Below are 5895 nucleotides of genomic sequence, written 5' to 3'. Positions count from 1 at the left end.
CGCCGCCCCGAAACAACTCCCCACCGGCGGTCCGCGGCCGCCCCTGCCAGCCCTCTAGCCCCCCCCCCCCCCCCCCCCGCGCCGAGGTTTTTCTCCAGCGCTCCCCATGCCACCGCCCCACCACTGAGCCCCCCCCACCGCCGGCGACCACCGCCCCCACCCTGAACCCTATGATAGATAGTTGGCTACCTCTCCGGCGAGCCCCCCTCCCCGCTGCAGGTGGTTCTTACTTAACTCCGGCGAGGCCCCCTACCCCCTGAAAATCGACTGAGGCAAAAGTTGATTTAGTCGACTGAAGTGTAGCTAAATTGGAGCAGAGCAGCAGCACGAGCGAGGGGGAGCAGCAGCGCGAGCGAGAGCCGGAGCCGGAGCAGCAGCAGCGCGAGCGAGCGAGGAGGAGAGCAGCAGCAGCAGCGGGAGCGAGCGAGCGAGAGCCGGAGCAGCAGTAGCAGCGCTAGCGAGCGAGAGCCAGAGCAGTAGCAGCAGCGCGAGCGAGCGCGAGCCGGAGCAGCAGATCGGGCTGGTATGGACGCTGCCGCCGAAGGGGCCTCACACTGGGGGAGAGCCGCCGTGGAGATGTCGCCCGTAGCGTCTTCAAGGTAGCCGCTCCATGGGGTTGCGGGATGGAGCAACGTCGGCGCCGAGAGGTCGAGTTAAGGAGAAGGTGCGATGCGATGAGTGTACAACCTCTTTGGTGGCGCAGAGTAGGCCTCGGCTTCGTCCTAGGAGTCGGTGAGGATGTTGCGGTTCCGGTGGAGCAGGTTAAGGCTGCGTTGTGGTGATGGAGCACCCGCGATAGAAGAGGCAATCGTCAGAGCAGATCCTTGGAGGTAGAGGACGGGGCGGCTGAACCGAAGAGACGACGAGATGGATGACGTATCCTCATCCGGGGAGGTGGAATAGGGACGTCGAGCTGTTGCGGTCGACGACGTCGTCGGGGAAGAGGCTCCGGCTGGGCAGCGGTGAGGTGGCGGACGGAGGAGGGTGGGGTTTCACGGCTGGAGCGGAGATGTTATGGCGGCCTGGGATTTCAAATGGCGAAAAGGAGGCGATGGGAGGGGGGAACCATGACTTAGGGACACGCTTGTCCAAAATGTAGGGTGTGTTACAAAATTACCCCCACCGATTTGAACTAGCCGCCCTTTCGGCTCAGGGTTAGAAGGGGTATTTCGCGTGTCGGGATTTGGCAGCTAGAGGGAGTTTTCGCTGGATGTATAATGCATGTAACCTACTCATACCAACATTTTAGTGCATTCCAAATGTTTATACTACCGCTGCAATTCGAACTGAATTTGAATTTGTTTCTCTATTTCAATAAGAATCTACAATCATGATTATTGCCAACTTCAACCATCATTCGTGTATTTCCTTAACAACACACCACATGATTACTATAGAGATAGATATGAAATATGTGTACTATATGAACTCGAATTCAATTTTTTGAATACACTTGATGTTGATTCCAAATAATAGTACATTTGATGTACTAACTATATATTCATAATCTAAACCATGTTCCATACGTACACCATGTTTATCACACAATGTATAGTACCCCGCCCCCTACATTATGACAAGTATTTAGCCTTGAGTTGCAAAAGCCACACATTAGCCTAAATTATAATCAATATTCTACATTATGATATCTTCTTCACGTATTCGTATCCACTTTTTTATAATGAATTATGATCTTTGTTCATCTTTTACACCTTCGTGATCCTCTTCTCTTTCTAGCTAGCTAGCGCTAACTTTCTATTGTGCATGCACACGCCCGCCCCCCTCTCACCCTCCCTCAACGTCCCCTCCATCGCGCACATTCATTATTTCTCTTTTGGTCTTTCACCCACGGTGTGTGTAGGCCCCCCGGCTCATTCTTTCCGGCACACACTGGTCGATATACCTCTATAGCCAAGTGTGCCTACCACAAACACATACTTCCCCTCTTCTCTTCTCACCGTCCATGCCCCCCTATGTCCAATACGGTTCCACGCAGGTGCACACTCCCGCCCCTCTTTTCATTGATATCATACTCGCACACTCCTCCCCCCTTGACATGGTAGGCCTCTCGCACCACCTCCTAGCCGCACTCCTCTCCCCCTGTCTGTCTCTCCGGACCATATTTGCTTCTAACTCGTGCCTGCATGTATACGTACCGATCTCCCTACATATAGCCAGGTCGACTATAATTCGTTTTCCCCATGCACCGATACACTTACCTCACTAGTTATGTCTCTCCCTTTCTCGGACACATGACGGTTGATCTTCCTATGTAGTTACGTATGCTTACCACAACCATATCGTCTCCCCTCATCATCCTTGCATACCTCCCGACCCGTCTCTCACACGCACGTGCATAGACAGACAGACATCCCCCACCCTCTAATATTGATATTGCACTTGTACCCTCTATTTGTCTAGCAGGCCTCTCCCACCATTTCTGAGACGCCACTCCACCACCAACCCTTCGACACTCTACCTTTGTATTTCTCCCAACCTTATTCCTCTGCTACACATATCCATGGATGCCGATCGATCTCCCTCGATACATAGCTAGGTCTCTCTCCTTCCCCACACATATACTAGTCGATCGGTCTCTGCCCCCTCCCCCCCCCCCACACACACACCGATACTCGAACGTTGTTGGTAGGTATCCATGCCACAGAGAAAAACTGCACCTCTGCCCTCTCAAATTCTAGTAGGCCAGCCGCCCTGTATCATTGACGTGGGCAAACACAAATTTGATGGCACTCTTTATCGAACGCGCAGCCACACACTTCATCCCTGTTTTCAATTCTATCGATATCTCACGTCCATGACTCCATTTCACACACATTGCATATGTTACTTTTTTTGTTTGAGATATCATCGACACATTGCCCCTGTTTCGCACAAACCATCTCTCTCACACCCACCCACGTACGTACCTGCACCTAAAGAAGAGGTGCACGCAGGACGCACGTACTCACGTCTCGTTCCCGGCCACACTCGCACAGGTACATGGTGGAGTTCGTTTCTGTACGAAAAGGCAGCCCGCGTGATAATTTGACGCATGTAGCGGTTGTTTGCTCGAAGGAGGGTCGGGTACCACGCCTAGACGGAACAAAGTTCGACTTGACGCGTTAGTATTAAATAAAGTTATATATTCCTCAATGGCACGTACAGAATATAAAACGATTGTCGTGGGAAAATGGAAAAATCCGCTCCACTACATAGAACGGAGCCTGCCTGCCGTGGTTTGTCTCTCGTCACACCATCTCACACAAGGTGGCACTGTCTGCTCTGAAGGCCTTGTTTTCACTCCAGATTTTTCCATCACCCGCTCAAATGGCCGATTCACAGGAAGAGTAGTTTAATGTACAAACATTGTCGACAAATGGAAATGTAATGAAGAAAAGGATGGGCAAGATATCATTCACATATATGATGCCTGGTTAAACAGGATGGCATTGCACATTTCACATATATTATGGCAGGCTAAAAGACATGAGACTGCATAATTCCCATATATGATATTGAAACTAAACAAGTGGCATTACAGAACATGTCTAAACTAAGCAGATGACATATATGATGTCGAAAGTAGGCACTGCAAGGCAACATATGCATGATATGACTAACATCATCATGCCAAGTTAGAGCAAACACCTTGGGGGTAAATAGGAGTGGTCAGCTGCGTCTGAATCCGCCTCAGAACATATATCTTCCTCTGGATCACAATCTGGAGAGGGGGGAGGAGGGTTTGCCATTGAACCCACCATGGAGCGATGTCTGCATGACATTGTATTGCCGCGCAAAACTCTACTCTTTTTCTCTACATGTTCAGCATGAGGATGTACAATATCTGACATGCATAAAAAAAATATAGTGAGATTATGTAAGGAGAGCATGCAGAAATCTAGAGTAATGGTAACAACCAGTGGATGGATCCAAAAATAATGATAGCAGGCTGATGATTGCTTTAATTTAATAAAAAATAGATGATGATTCCTTTACTATTTGTTTCCCACCCAAGATGAACAACATAGGCATACGGCATACCCTAGGTGAACCAGATATTAGACAGAGATACTATTCCTTGCTGCCTTGATATGTGCCCCACAACTAACTGTCGAAACTAAAATTTACTGTGCAATCTGAATGTTACTGTGGAAACTGAACGCAATGGTAGCAGAGAGGCACTTCACATGTAGTTTAGGGCGGGCCTGCAGTTCATCTTCAACTTGCACCCCCCTGAGCCGCCAGCCACCACCGGCCAAACCGCCGGCCCCCGCGCCACCTCGCTAGCCCGAAACAACTCCCCATCGCCGGTCCGCCACCGCCTCGCCGCCCCGAAACAACTCCCCACCGGCGGTCCGCGGCCGCCCCTGCCAGCCCTCTAGCCCCCCCCCCCCCCCCCGCGCCGAGGTTTTCTCCAGCGCTCCCCATGTCACCGCCCCACCACTGAGCCCCCCCCACCACCTGCGACCACCGCCCCCACCCTGAACCCTATGATAGATAGTTGGCTACCTCTCTGGCGAGCCCCCCTCCCCGCTGCAGGTGGTTCTTACTTAACTCCGGCGAGGCCCCCTACCCCCTGAAAATCGACTGAGGCAAAAGTCGATTTAGTCGACTGAAGTGTAGCTAAATTGGAGCAGAGCAGCAGCACGAGCGAGGGGGAGCAGCAGCAGCAGCGAGAGCCGGAGCCGGAGCAGCAGCAGCGTGAGCGAGCGAGGGGGAGAGCAGCAGCAGCAGCGCGAGCGAGCGAGCGAGAGCCGGAGCAGCAGCAGCAACGCGAGCGAGCGAGAGCCAGAGCAGTAGCAGCAGCGCGAGCGAGCGCGAGCCGGAGCAGCAGATCGGCCTGGTATGGACGCTGCCGCCGAAGGGGCCTCACACTGGGGGAGAGCCGCCGTGGAGATGTCGCCCGCGGCGTCTTCAAGGTAGCCGCTCCATGGGGTTGCGGGATGGAGCACCGTCGGCGCCAAGAGGTCGAGTTAAGGAGAAGGTGCGATGCGATGAGTGTACAACCTCTTTGGTGGCGCCGAGTAGGCCTCGGCTTCGTCCTAGGAGTCGGTGAGGATGTTGCGGTTCCGGTGGAGCAGGTTAAGGCTGCGTTGTGGTGATGGAGCACCCGCGATAGAAGAGGCAATCGTCGGAGCAGATCCTTGGAGGTAGAGGACGGGGCGGCTGAACCAGAGAGACGACGAGATGGATGACGTATCCTCATCCGGGGAGGTGGATGAGGGACGTCGAGTTGTTGCGGTCGACGACGTCGTCGGGGAAGAGGCTCCGGCTGGGCAGCGGTGAGGTGGCGGACGGAGGAGGGTGGGGTTTCGCGGCTGGAGCGGAGAGGTTATGGCGGCCTGGGATTTCAAATGGCGAAAAGGAGGCGATGGGAGGGGGGAACCATGACTTAGGGACACGCTTGTCCAAAATGTAGGGTGTGTTACAAAATTACCCCCATCGATTTGAACTAGCCGCCCTTTCAGCTCAGGGTTAGAAGGGGTATTTCGCGTGTCGGGATTTGGCAGCTAGAGGGAGTTTTCGCCCGCGTTGTAATTTCGGGATAGCAAGTTTTGGGAGCCAGTTTTGGGAGCACGATATCTGAATTTTCGGGATATAACAAGGTGCGGGTTTAATTTTAGGGACAAGCCTAACGTGTAATATTGTACTTGTACGTACCAAATCAATTCGCACTTCCCTCAACGAAAAAAACGAAAACAATAAAACTATTCACACCACACAAAGAGCGAGTCTTGTCCCGTTTTACTATACAAATGCTATTCAAAGCTACTCCCTCCTTCCATCTATATAGGGCCTATGCGTTTTTCGAGGCTAACTTTGACCAAATATTAGAGCAATAATATATGACGCAACTTACACAAAGCACACCGTTAAATTCATGTGTGAAAGGGG

The sequence above is a fragment of the Triticum aestivum genome, chromosome 2D (assembly GCF_018294505.1).
Source record: "Triticum aestivum cultivar Chinese Spring chromosome 2D, IWGSC CS RefSeq v2.1, whole genome shotgun sequence".
NCBI classification, from domain to species: domain Eukaryota; kingdom Viridiplantae; phylum Streptophyta; class Magnoliopsida; order Poales; family Poaceae; genus Triticum; species Triticum aestivum.
Note: the sequence above shows the minus strand (reverse complement) of the source record.